The sequence below is a fragment of the Physeter macrocephalus genome, chromosome 19, assembly GCF_002837175.3.
Source record: "Physeter macrocephalus isolate SW-GA chromosome 19, ASM283717v5, whole genome shotgun sequence".
In the NCBI taxonomy this organism is placed as follows: Eukaryota; Metazoa; Chordata; class Mammalia; order Artiodactyla; family Physeteridae; genus Physeter; species Physeter macrocephalus.
This window is the reverse complement of record NC_041232.1, coordinates 71,478,986-71,493,569: the sequence shown is the minus strand read 5'-3', so window position 1 is coordinate 71,493,569 and position 14,584 is coordinate 71,478,986. Positions and strand designations below refer to the sequence as shown.

The window sequence follows — 14,584 nt, the reverse complement described above, 5'->3', positions numbered from 1 at the left end:
ATGCACCTGTAAAAGCCGGTGTCGTCTTGGAACTTAGAGACATTCATTGACACGTAGAGGAATCTCACAGATTTAAGGTATGTATGATTATACAGGCAAATAAACCATACTTCAAACTTTTGACAAATATAGAGGTGAGTAGCAAAATTTACAATGACTTGTTAATAGCTAATCATTTTGTAGAAAAATAGCTAGGCTTTTTAAGAAACACATTTTGAACACCTGTGTGCTATTCATTCTAGCACCCTAAAAATAATAAAATATCTGAGATATAGGTACATGATTCCAGTTTTTTCCAATCTAACAAAATACCTGCCTTTTATCTGACTATATTAGCTATTTACTTTTATCATTTACTAATATATCTGAAATGTTTGATTTGTTTTCACATTTTTACTGTTTTCTTTCTTATTTTTCATGCATCTTTTTATTGAATTATGCTGTTATTGTTCTTTATTTTCTTATTATATTTGGATGTTAATCACTGCCTTTCTGTTCTTTTCCTGTTTACCTTGGACATTTTACATGCATACCTTACTTGACAGATCAAAAATTAATATCTTAATCCCCCATCTGAACAATACAAGAAGCTTAAGACACTCTTTTTGATCATCAGCTCCTTCCATGGTATTACTGTCCAATTTTGTTCTGTAGTTTTTTTAACCACCAAATTAGATATTATTTTTATATACATTTTTTTTAGCTTTACCAATATATTTTGTGGTTTTATTTCTAAGAATTCCTTGTTGCTTCTTAGACATTCATTTGAGATCATTTTCTTCTTTAAGGACACCCTTTTAAATTACTTTAGTAAAAGTCCATCGGTGATAAACTCAGTTTCTATTTATCTGAAAATGTCTACCCTCATTCGTGCAAGATGGTGAAAATTATGTATTAGAAGCAGACTAAAAGCGGTTGTGGAATGTAGAAGGATGTAAATCAATGCTGTTAATGTGACTAGTGTCACTAATTTTACCCACCCCTACCATTCTGAAGTATAGGTCTGAAATTAATTTATTTGGGGGTTTTGGGGGGAATGGAACCACCCTTAAGAAAAACCACTCAATAGTCTTGCCCAGGGTAAATGGTTGTCTCATTCTCAGTGCTTTGCAGATGCTATTCTTCTGATTTCTGGCTTCCATTGTTGATGATGAATGGGCAGCTTTTAGTCTAATTACTTTTCCTGTGTAGGTCATCTTTTTTATCTTTAGCTGCTCTTTGTTCTTGATGTTCTAAATTTTCTATAATTTGTCTATATGTGATGTTCTTTTTATTTATCCTGTCTATTTATACTTTGCACTGTGGATTTAAATCTTTTATCCTTTCTGGAAAATGCTCAGCTGTCATCTCATCAAATATTGCCCTTTCTCCATTGTCTATATCTGTCCTTCTGGGACTCCAGTTACTCAGATGTAGACCTTCTAATTCTGTTGTCGGTATCTCTTAACCTCTTTAACATACTGCATGTCCTTGTCTGTCTATGCTGCATTCTGAGTGATTTCTTCAGATCTCTCTTCCACTTTGATAAGTATTTCGTTGAGTCTAATCTTCTGTTTAACCCATCAGTTGAGTTTTTTATTCAGTAATCAAATTTTTCATGTCCAAAAGTTCTACTGAAATTTTTTCAAATCAGCCTCGTCATTCTTTCTTTTTTTTGAATATTTTATTTATTTATTTATTTATTTATTTGGTTGTGCTGGGTCTTAGTTGTGGCAGGCGGGCTCCTTAGTTGCAGTTTGTGGGCGCCTTAGTTGTGGCATGCGAACTGTTAGTTGCTGCATGCATGTGGGATCTAGTTCCCTGACCAGGGATCAAACCCAGGCTCCCTGCATTGGGAGAACAGAGTCTTCACCATTGCACCGCCAGGGGAGTCCCAGACTCGTCATTGTTTATAGTTTTTTGTGTTTCCCAATTTTATTTCATTAAACATTTCATAACTAATTATTTTATATTTTGCTAAGTCATATCTAAAAGTTTGGAATATGTCTTCCGTAGTTTTTGCCGACCCTTGCTCATTGAGACTTCATTCCACGTATGTTTAAGGTGAATTCATTTGGTTGTGATTTTATTTGGTTAATCTTTGTCTATGGAAATCCAAAGTGGCTTTGTGTTTGTTTCTGCTAAGGGGACGCTACCACCCTGGGACCACTTTAGCCCCATTTGGGAGCCTCGGTTTCATATAGAAGCCTGAGGTTCAGTCACTAGCCCCCAAAATTAGTCTCCCCTTAATTGCAGTGTTGATACAGCATTTACTTGCTGCTTACTGCATCATTCTTTGGTTTCAGGTAACGTTTTTAGGGTGGAGGGGAATGGAACACATTATAACTGTTCAGCAGATATACACTTCCTCACCTCCAGGAGCAATAAATGTTCCTGCCTCAATGATAGTGCACTTGACCGTGTAACTTACTTAGTCCAGTGGAATCTGAGCAGGAATAGCATTGTGACTAGTTCAAAGCAGAGATCATAGAGGCTTTGCAAGTTTTTGACGCCTCTTCTGTGCTCCTGCCCTGCCCCATGAGAACATGCCATCCCAGGTGAGGGTCACTCCTTAAACCTGGGTTCCATAAGGACACACAAGAAACAGCCCTGGGCTTCCCTGGTGGCGCAGTGGTTGAGGGTCCGCCTGCCAATGCAGGGGACACGGTTCGTGCCCTGGTCCGGGAAGATCCCACATGCCGTGGAGAGGCTGGGCCCGTGAGCCATGGCCACTGAGCCTGCGCGTCCGGAGCCTGTGCTCCGCAACGGGAGAGGCCACAACAGTGGGAGGCCCGCGTACCGGGAAAAAAAAAAAAAAAAGAAAAAAAGAAACAGCCCTGAGCTTGACCTGCAGCCTGGAGCAAGGTCACCCAAATTACAACTGCCAACATGCAGTGTGAAATAGAGATAGATATTTATTGTTGTAGCCACTGAAGTTTTGAGATTTTTGCTACTCATCAGTATCATGATCAAAGCCAAAGCTGACTAGTATATGAAACCTCCGGGCCTTAATTTGTGACTTAACATAAGCCTAACATACATTTTAAAAGTCAGGATAGTTTACAGCAGGGAGACCCTTCAGGGTAGCTAGACTGACCTTATTTACAAGAGAGGCACTTGAAATTTAATGCAGTTATGTTCTTCTACCTAAAAGAGGCAGTCATATTTGTTCTTTTAAATAATGCCTTTACATTCTTATTCCTCTCCATTAACTTACTTAGTAAACTTTAAACTCAAACACCAAATTCTTATTTCCTAGAAATTTGGAAGTGTATAAATTAGTTTCCTATGGCTACTGTAACAAACTGCCACACACTTGATGGCTTAAAACAATAGAAATGTATTCTGTTAAAATCCTGGAGGCCAGAAGTCTGAAAGCAGCATCACTGGGCTGAAATCAACGTGTTAGCGCCCCCTCCGGAGGCTCCAGAGGGGAATCCATTGGCATCTAGAGCTGCATTCCTTGTACTTCTCTGCTCAGGACCCCTCCCTCTATCTTTAGATCTGTCTCTCTCTTCATTGAGGTCGTCATATCGCCTTCTCTTCCAGTAGTCAAATCTTCCACTGCCCTCTTATAAGGACACCTGTGAGGTCATTTAGGGCCCACCCAGACAATCCAGGATAATCTCCTCATCTCAAAATCCTTAATTTAATCACACCTGCAAACCCTGTTGCCAGATAAGGTAACATTCACAGGTTCCAGGGATTAGGACCTAGATATTTTTGGAGCCCATTATTCAGCCAACCACAAGAAGTGTGGTGGTGAATTTCAGTCTATACTTTGCTGGATGCCACAAATGCTCAATTATTTGAGTCCAATTTTTTGGTAGAAAGGGAATGATTTTTTTTTTCCTCCTCACATTGCATTTTCATTTGCAAGAAGCAATAAATTATGTCCTTTGACTCTGTGATAGAAGTTCTGAAACAGCTGCTTTAATTAACAGTTTTGACAAGTTTATTGATTTAAAAAAAATAATAATAATCTAAGTGACTTGAAAACTCTCTACTTAAAGGGTGAAATGTGTCCTTTCTTTTCAGAACTCCTTTACCCCACTGATGAAATTTTGAAAGTATGCTTCTAAAATGACTTTCTCTACTTTTATTATTTGTATTAAAAATGGGAAGATGGAGGCAAAGTTAGTAAACAGCGAACAGTTGTGAAGCTTTCCCTAACAATGTTGAAATAGCTTTCACTTGTGCGCTGGAGAAGGGCTGAAGTGGAGGTGGGGGCATTGAGATGACTTAGTTCCCAAAAGATTGGAAAAGAGAAAGATTTTCACACACTAGAAATCCTCTTTAATTATTAGTGGCTTCGCACTTCCTGAGTTAGCACTTGAGATAAAGCAAACCAACTCACACAGCTAACAGCAGGGGACAAACACCCTAAGTGTTCTCTACAATTTTTCCCATCTCTCACCTCCGAATGCAGCCCCCATACCGCTCACTGCCATCACTCCCCCCACCTCTACCCCTACGTCCTTCCAGTGTTATGGGCTGTTCTTTCAGTGCCACTGATTATGTCATAATTTGATCCCCAACAGAGATGATTCTTCCACCTACTCTAGATTCTGTTCACCAGCATCTCCAGAACAACCCCACTGAATGTTCCCGTCTTATCAAGTCAATACTATGGATGTTGGTGAGCAGCTGCTTTGCCTTGCCAAGGAGGGCAAAACTTAAGAGAACAGGATTAAAATACTGGAAAGGAAGAAAACCAAAGGTTTGACCACATACTCTGTGAGCAAGATAGTGGAGAAACAAGACTTTCCCATATTGCTGGTAAGAATGCAAAACGATCCCTGTGGAGGAGAATGTGTCCATATCTGGCAAAAATTACACTGGTACTTTAATCCAGTCATCCGACTTCTAAGGCTAACAGCATTGGGAAAATATGAAGTGACATGCATGTGAAATATCAGAAGGTTGGAAATAACCCCAGATGTCCCTCAATAGAGAAGTGGTTGAATCAGTTACTGATCCATCCACACAATGAAGTACTAGGTAGTTGTAAAAATAAATGAGGATGCTCTCTCTATACTGATACGGAGTATCTCAAGGTTATATTGTTTAACTAAAAGACAAAGAAAGCAAAGTGCAGAACCATGTTTATCCTGGGCTACCATTTGGATGCAAATAGGAAGACATGCCTGAATCCAGAAGCACAGACAATATCATCAGGGCTCTGGCACTTGGCTCTCCTTGTGTGTACTTGGCTTCATTCTACAGCCTGGTTCTTTCTGTATAATAAATGAGAAGATTGCTTGCAGCCCAAGCTGTTCTATCAAACCAAGGTAGGTTCAGCCTGGGTCACTGTCCCACCCCAGTGCAAGGGGGAGGGGAGGACAGAGTAGAGTAGTTGACAGTGCTACCAGGACCATATGGCATGAGAGCAGGGAAGGACCGCAAATGAAATGGGGCCATTGAACAGACAAGGACAAGGGATGCCCACACAGGTTCAGACCTTTAAGAATGAGGTGATGGGAAGAGACAATCTCAAAGTTTGTCCAGATTTCAAAGTTCTGTGAACTACGTAAGATAGTAGATAATCGGGAGCCTTCTCCTCTGGGGTATCAAATGGAAGCAGCTGTAAGCATTTCTTAAAACTTCATATCCAAGAACTCAGGGCAATTTACTGAATTCATGTTTGGATTGCATCATAGTCTGCTTCTGGTCTCTCCACTTAACCTACTAGATTTTTCAGGGAATTTGAAGCCTGTGACGCGGAAACAAAGCAGGAGTTTAGAAGGTGATTCTGAACTGTAAAAGCGGAAGATGATCACCAGGACTCACGCCTGTGCTAGGACAAAACAGCTCTTGGTGTTATGTTTCACGCCCAGAGAACTCTCCCTCTGCTCCAGGCAGCATGGATGCCTCTGGAATTCTCTGGGGCCAGCCGTAATGGAGATCTGCAAGAAAAGGGCAGGTGTTACTTATTGAAAGGAGGCTAGTGACCAGAGAAGCACTTCGGGACAAGCAGCAAGCCTTGTACACACTGGCTGCCTGCCCATTCTTAGCATTTACAGAGACTGGCAAAGCATCCAAGTGAAAGCAAAATTTCTGGGCATCCGAAGGCTGTGATGATGAAGAATTTCAGATTATCTGAAGCCTCCCCACCTGTTTCAGCAGGAAGAATTCTAAGACCATTCTTACTAACGACCCTTAGGGAATGTTCCAAAAACAATTTCTCTTCCTCTCTTTTCCTTTCTCGTAGAACCGAGTATCTTTGGACCACGGGGAAGGAATCTTCTCCTTCTCATGGGTGAAACAGAGCCTGGGGAAATGGCCTTGTTACCTTCTGATAGATAATTCCAGTAAGCCCTGCTAGCTAGTGGCCACTCACTCTGCATGGTCCGCAGGATCTGCCCCATGAAGCCTCAACTCCAATTAATATAAAACAAAGAAAGCTCCTATGCTGTTATAGTAACAGAAATTTCTCAAAATCATGTAAACTCAAATTCTTTATAAATAATCAGGGGGCTTCCCTGGTGGTGCAGTGGTTGAGAGTCCGCCTGCCGATGCAGGGGACACGGGTTCGTGCCCCGGTCCGGGAGGATCCCACATGCCGCGGAGCGGCTGGGCCCGTGAGCCATGGCCGCTGAGCCTGCGCGTCCGGAGCCTGTGCTCCGCAACGGGAGAGGCCACAACAGTGAGAGGCCCGCGTACCGCAAAAAAATAAATAACATAAATAAAATAAAATAAAATAACCAGAAGTCATGTGTTATTTTATAGCATTGGCTACCCTATGTTAAAACTGCAGCACATTAAAAATACATTCCATTATATTTTTCAGTTTATCATTGAAGTTTCAGTTTAATAACTGTAAAGCACTTCTTTGAGGCTTGTGGCATCCTACCTCCTCCTTCTTATTGCCGCCTCGTCAGACGCCCACTCCCCACACACACCTATGCTGAGTGAAGACTTTGGTGCCTGATTCCGTAGAGGTGGATTATTCCATCCACCTCTATTCCTGGGATATAGTGAACAGATGCAAAGATGTCCATCCAACCTCCCGGCTTCTCAGGCCCTTGACCTCCTCATTTCCAATTGCCTTTGCCTCTTCTCTACATCTTAGACTTTGTCAACATCCAAATTGCTCCCATCTCCAAAATCAATGGTTTCAATGCCAACTCTGATCACAGACTCTCACACCCCAATTTAGAATCCCACAGGTCCCTTGTCATCATCAAGACCATTATCCTCTCTGCTGTCTTCTAATTCTGGGACCTCTTGGTCATCATGTCACCACCCTCCTGGTCTAACAAATTCCAGCCTCTCGTTTCAGTCCTGTTCTTGCAGTTACTCCCCAATTGTGTTTCCCTGTCTTCTGCTGTTTCTCTTTTATCTGAGCCTGAACCTGGGTAGCTGAAAATCATTGAAGAAAATAAAGAGGGGACTTCCCTGGTGGCACGGTGGTTAAGAATCCGCCTGCCAATGCAGGGGACACGGGTTCGAGCCCTGGTCCGGGAAGATCCCACATGCCGCGGAGCAACTAAGCCCGTGCGCCACAACTACTGAGCCCACGTGCCACAACTACTGAAGCCTGTGTGCCTAGGGCCCGTGCTCCGCAACAAGAGAAGCCACTGCAATGAGAAGCCCACGCACGGCAACAAAGAGTAGCCCCTGCTCACTGCAACTAGAGAAAGCCCGCACACAACGAGGACCCAAAGCAACCAAAAATTAAATAAATAATTTTAGTTTTTTAAAAAGCCAATTTTGCACTTTTCACACTTACCCCACCCCCACCCCGTGTCATCCAGTTCCAGGATGGTTGTGGATATCTCAAAACAAAATTCATTTCTTATTTTCTGCGGTTTTGCAAAAAGATACATGGCAAAGATTGCTCAGGATCTAGGAGGGACACTATATCAGAATGAAATAAAACAACGTGTAGGTGTCATGGGTTCAGGCATGAATTAAGACAGCACCTTCAATCTCCCTCTTCTTACCCATTCAGGATGTGAAACGTTCCTGCTCTGAGCTGAATTTTGTGATCGCTCTTGCACCACTGTGTTTAAACAAATTCACAGAATGTGATGCTTAACTCCTACACTGAGGTAAGTAAGGAGGATGTTTTTGTTTTGAATATAAAATCACATACTGGTCAGATTCCCTAGCCAGAATGAAATGAATGACTGTATCCGTTAATGAAATCATTTGGTTAAAAAGCAAAAAACAAACCTGAACTGCTTGGAAAATATCTTCACTTTCCAATGTTTGGGGTAAGTAGTCTCCAAGAGATACCATGGGACTTCTAGTAAACAGATCTTCCTTTTTATTAGTCGATCAAAATGAAATAAAATAAGGGCTTCCCTGGTGGCGCAGTGGTTGCGCGTCCGCCTGCCGATTCAGGGGAACCGGGTTCGCGCCCCGGTCTGGGAGGATCCCACATGCCGCGGAGCGGCTGGGCCCGTGAGCCATGGCCGCTGAGCCTGCGCGCATACCACAAAAAAAAAAAAAAAAAAAAAAAAAAAAAATGAAATAAAATAAAAAAGACTTCTGCATGGAAAAGAGCAATGGATTTAGTGTATCTGGTGTAGAAGGAGGGAGAGAGCTAAACCAGTTAGGATAAGAAACCATGGTTATAGAGCACAGCCAAGCCTCGAAGATTTCTTTTATTATCTCCTTATCCCGGGAAATGGACTTTGGAAAAGTTCTGTAATGTGGCCCGTTAGGAACCTCACTTCCATCATAAAAGACTTTGCTGGACCTCAGTCAATCTGCTTGTTTATGACCTGTTCAGATGTAGGCTACTGGAGGACATAGGGAACCGAAATATTTCCGTGACAACAGTTTTTAATAAAGGGAAGGAAATGCTAGATTTCTTTTTTATGATCAAACTGTTCTGAAATAAATAATTGGTTTGAAAAGGTTATTCAAGAGGTTTTTTTAAGCCAAATAATGTTCCAATGATTAGGTAAAAGTTAAAGACTGAGATCTAAGACTCCTGGCTCCTGCTTCAATATGTGGATCATGTAATCACTCTACCTTTCATTCTCCTGCAGGGGATACAGATCATAAAAATAAAGTCATGAGGGGTAGTTTTAAGATTAATTAGCTCATGATTATAAAGTGTGTTTTGAGGTAGTAAAATATTATATAATTTATAATGTCATTATCACAATTAAAAAATAAAATGCACTTTGCCCCCATTATGCATAGAATTTATGGGCTTCAGCTATTAGTTCTAAACGTTTTTCTTTTGGCCACTATAAGTTCATTTTGAAGGGATTTTATCAGTATCTCCAGAATCCTAGTTTAAGAAACATACACACACACACACCACACACACACACACACACACACACACACACACACACACACACACACACAAAACCTGTCAGCCACAAAGACACAACACACACATTTCCTGATCCTTCCAGGGAGATGACCAGAATCCTTGCTCTGATTACATTTCTTGCTTTCACTCCCATTTTTCACTGATTTAGAACATGGGACCACATCTCCAACCATGCATTCTCCAACACAGTTTCAAAATTTGACTTTCTGGTTAATTAAATATCCAGATAAGCAGAAAGACTTCATATAATATACTTAGATTATTAATTTTCTAAAAATGAGAATTCAATAGAAATACATCAATTCATAAACTACACTAAATACCCTTTGTATTGACAATTCGGAAGGTACTCTCAGGGTTCATAATTAATATTAATTATCTTCAGATTCCATTATGGACTTATTCCAGATAAGACGCAGAGTAAAAGGAAGTTCACTTTGTCTTTTTTTGTAAATCTCTTTTATTTATCTCAGTACCACATACAAAAATCTATGCATAGAGAATGTAATGAGTGTTTTTTTGTATAAAATAACAGTAGCAGTTGGGTGAAGGTGGTCAAAAGATACAAACTTCCAGTTATAAAATAAGTCCGGGAGATATAATGTACAACATGGTGACCATAGTTAATAATACTGTATTGTATATTTAAAAGTTAAGAGAGTAGATCTTAAAAGTTCTCATCACAAGAAAAAAATTGTAACTATGCATGGTGATGGCTGTTAACTAGACTTACTTGGTCCTCATTGCACAACATACACAATATCGAATCATTATGTTATATACCTGGAACTAATATAATGTTATTATATTATATTGTCAATTACTACATCTCAAAAAAATAATAGTAGCAGCAACTATCCTATACAGTCTGTAGTATTTTACAGATAAGGAAACAGAGGCTTGGAGAAATTTAAGAAGCTAGCTCAAGTTCACACATCCAGGATTAGCGCCCGGGCACGTCTGACTCAATACCACGTCTATGCAGTTTACACCATGAAAGTTTCTGTCTCTACGTCCAGACAGAGGAGTGACTACATTCAGTGAGGCACGCCTTCCCAACAATTCACAGAACTTATATCCCAGCGCCAGAGCAGCATGTCCAGAAGTTCATGCTAGAGGATAAGTAACACATGTGTACTGTCCCATGACTGGCATCTCCATGTCGAGAGGTCACCAGCTCTCCAAGACTGGGTTTGTCTACTCAGGATATGATCCTCACTTTCCTTTAGGTTCCTTGATAGGCTGGTTCTTTTCTAAAGGATAGTGATATTGTCATCCAGAACTATAACCTCCTTAATAACAAGAGGCTAGGTCAGCAGTTCTCAGCCTTGGCAGCCTATTATAACAACCTGCAAAGCCTTAAAAAATACCAGCATCAGGGCCCTACCTCCAGAATACTGATTTATTTTGATCAGGGGTAAGGCCTGGGCATCAGAACATTTAAAGATCCCCCAGGTTTACCTCATGTGCAGTTAAGGTGAGAAGCACTGCTGTCAGTTAATTTTAAGGACAGTTTATTCTCATTTGGTTTGAATATGATGATACCTCCATTTAAATGAGCATTTTTTAAAATTTATGCAAATAACCACCAGTGTGCTGCTTCTTCCCTTCAGAGGTGATTGACAGCACATTGGCAGTTACCATTGCTGACCGACACAGCGTAGAGGGGCATTATTCCAGTAGGAACAAAACATGTTTTCATTAATTTTTTTTTTTGGCTTTGTTGCTGCTTATTTCAACTCAGATAACCACCACACTCTAGCCTCAATATAGAGCGTTACTCATTTTGTAACATTACTTCTCCTTTGGGCTTTAGACCATGAGATAAGAAAAGCTGGCCTAAAATATACCTGAGGACCAAACTCACTTCCACAACATCCGTGAATCGGGCAATATGATATATAAGCCTCAGTGGGAGCTGGTAATATATAGTGATGGCAACATTTGAAATGATGATGAATGAGGTCCTCACAAATGGAAATCAATTGTAACCTAGATTTGTACGTGTATAAGGCCTGTCAGAAGGCTGATACCCAAAACATCCACAGTATTTCCAGCGGTATCTGGAATGCCTTGGGGTTTATTCCTCACAGGCCCAGGAGGCATGTATTTCTCACCTAAGCAATTGATTCCCTTCCTCCTATTCCTCAGGACACTCCATTACTTTGCTCTGGTGACTTTTATAAAAGTTTATAATTTATTTCACTAAATGTAAATCAAATGGTAAAACCTGACAGGGGTATAGGAGCCCTGAGCTCTTTCTATAAATGTGTGTACATTTTCTCTAGTTAAGTGCTACAGTAACACCCTAGAGAATGAAAAGAATAACAGTGCAGGCACGGTGAGAAGCTCTTTTCTGCTTTTCATCTAAACACCATACACATTTTCAGAGAGCAGAAAAGCTAAAACATCGACATACTCCACTTTCCAGATGATCCCTGGCCCCTATTTTTTTTAGCCTATGCTTTCTTGAAGTGGACTGTTTTCAGGAGAGTCACCAAAAAAAAAAAAAAAAAAAAAAAAAGAATAGTGGAAATAATTGCAGCGAGCATTTACTGAGTTCTTAACACAGGCAGGCTCCCTACTAAAGTGCTTTATTTAACCTACAAAGTAGGTGCTGTTGTTATCTCCGTTTCACAGAAAAGGAAACTGAGTGTGCTTAACCAGAGTTAGGAATTGTCCATTAAGCCCTCTCCACCTAGAGAGAGCTCACATTGTTTGTGCTCTCTTAAAAATGTACAAATACACATCTATTTGTTCAGCAACTGTTTGGTAAGTGCCTAATATAAGCCATGTCATATGCTAGAAACTAGGGATACAGAGTTGAGTGACAGACATATCCCACCTCTTTGAGATGAGTCTAACTGGGGAGACAGATGTTACCTAATAGCTACAGAAATCATGACTTTAAGTTCAACCGTGACAAAAAGCCAAGAAGAGAAGTAGAGTGAGAACAAATGACAGTGGTGGCCAGGCTTATTGGAGCTTGGAAACGCAGGGGTCACTTACTATGTGCCAGGCATTGTTCTAAGCACTATACGTTTGTTATTTTATGTATGTTTCACAACTGTTCTTTGAGCTAGGTATTAGGTTAGCCAAAAAGTTCGTTCGGGTTTTTCTGTGAGATGTTGCGAAAAAGCCGAATGAACTTTTTGGCTAACCCAATGCTATTATTGTTTACATTTTACAGAGGAGCAAACTGAGCAGAGATCACTTAAGTAACCTGCCCAAGGTCAAACACTGAGATCAGACTTTCATTGACAGTACTAAGACTAACTAGAAGTTCTGACCAGCCTTCCTGCAGAAAACAACTAAAAACAGCCTAGGTCAAGCATGTATTTTTAAAAATCTTCTTGAAAGCATTTAACAACTGACATGATAGGGTAATAAAGAACTATTAGGCTAGGGCTTCCCTGGTGGTGCAGTGGTTGAGAGTCTGCCTGCCGATGCAGGGGACACGGGTTCGTGCCCCGGTCCGGGAAGATCCCACATGCCGCGGAGCGGCTGGGCCCGTGAGCCATGGCCGCTGAGCCTGCGCGTCCGGAGCCTGTGCTCCGCAACGGGAGAGGCCACAACAGTGAGAGGCCCGTGTACCGCAAAAAAACAAACAAACAAACAAAAAAAAACTATTAGGCTAAAATCCAAGTAAAGGCAGAAGCCCAGATAAATAAGTAGAACACTGAGGATGCTTTTTCATCAAGGGTGTTTTCTGAACTTGAACTTCAGTTGTCAAGGCCTCTTGGATCCACAAAAGCCAAAGACCAGGAGTCTAGTAGGAGATCTTTCACACATAAAGTTGGGATCCTATTACTCAGCCATAAAAAAGAATGAAATAATGCCATTTGCAGCAACATGGATGGACCTAGAGACTATCATACTAAGTGAAGTAAGTCAGACAGAGGAAGACAAATATCATATGATATCACTTATATGTGGAATCAAAAAAAATAATACAAATCCACTTATTTGCAAAACAGAAACAGACTCACAGATATAGAAAACAAACAGATATAGAAAACAAACTCATGGTTACTAAAGGGGAGAGGAGAGGGGAAAGGATAAATTAGGAGACTGGGATTAATATATACACACCACTATATATAAAATAGGCAAACAACAAGGATTTACTGTATTGCATAGGGAATTATATTCAATATCTTGTAACAACCTATAATGGAAAATAATCTGAAGCTGTACCCTTAATGTCTAATGATGAACCAGAAATAACCTAAACCTCCCTCCTCATCCCCAAGGAAAGTCTTCTTGGACCTGAATATATCCGGAGGAATTAAACCCCTGGCCCAGAGAATCTGTAATAGAAAACAAGTCTTCCTGTGGATTTGTGGCCCCAATTCACTTCCTGGGTAATCCAGGAAAGCTCAAGCTATGACTTTATCTTAAAGTTGCCCCAGACTGTTAATATATTTAGGAACCTGTCAGAAACGAATTTAAATCTCAGAGAACCACTCTTTCATCCTAGCCCTCAAGCATTCCCTCAAATAATTTCTTAAGGAAAATGCATAGCTCACAGTAATAAATGAATGGATAAATAAATAAACATTCAAGCAAACTAGGTACCCTGAGTGAGAACAATAGAAAAAACAGAGCAGAACAGACCTACAAAATTTCAGATGTCGGGCATAACCTGGCAGTCCAGTGATTAGGACTTGGCACTCTCACTGCCAGGGCCCCACTTAGATCCCCGGTGGGGGAACTAAGATCCCGAAAGCCACATGGTGTGACCAAAGGAAAAAAAATTCAGATGTTGAAATTATCCAAAAGAAATTATTTTTTAAAATACTAAACTTACTAGATCAAAACCAAAGAGACAAGCTTGACTATATCCTCAAGGAATAAGAAACAATACCAAAAAATGACATAGCAGATTTTTTGTTTTCTCTTTTTTTTTTAATTAAAAACATTTTTTTTAATTTTTGGCCATGCTGCACAGCTTGTGAGATCTTAGTTCCCCAACCAGTCATTGAACCCGGGCCCTCAGCAGTGAAAGCATCCTAACCACTGGACTGCCAGGGAATTCCCTGTTTTCTTTTTTAACTGAGATATAATTGACATATAACATTGTATAAGTTTAAGGTATATAACATGCAGTAGTAAGTCCCTACATACGAACCTTCAAGTTGTGAACATTCAAAGATGCGAACGTGCGTTCGCATGTCCAATTACGTAAGTTAGTTCACGTGTCTGGCGTACATTGTCACGTGCATGCATCCTCTACAAGCGGTTGTGCTTTTGTGTACTTCACAGTACTGTAGAGAGTACAGTAGTACAGGATCTTTATTTCAAGCT

The 14,584-nt window shown here is 40.5% G+C and overlaps 1 long non-coding RNA gene across 1 annotated transcript; it reads left to right on the top strand.

The window, feature by feature from the left end:
- Positions 1–13,659, top strand: LOC112067142 (uncharacterized). Its single transcript, XR_002893106.2, has 4 exons — positions 1–77; positions 4,521–4,758; positions 7,934–8,033; positions 13,531–13,659. It is a non-coding gene; the product is annotated as an uncharacterized lncRNA (long non-coding RNA).
- The last annotated feature ends 925 nt before the right edge of the window (positions 13,660–14,584 follow it).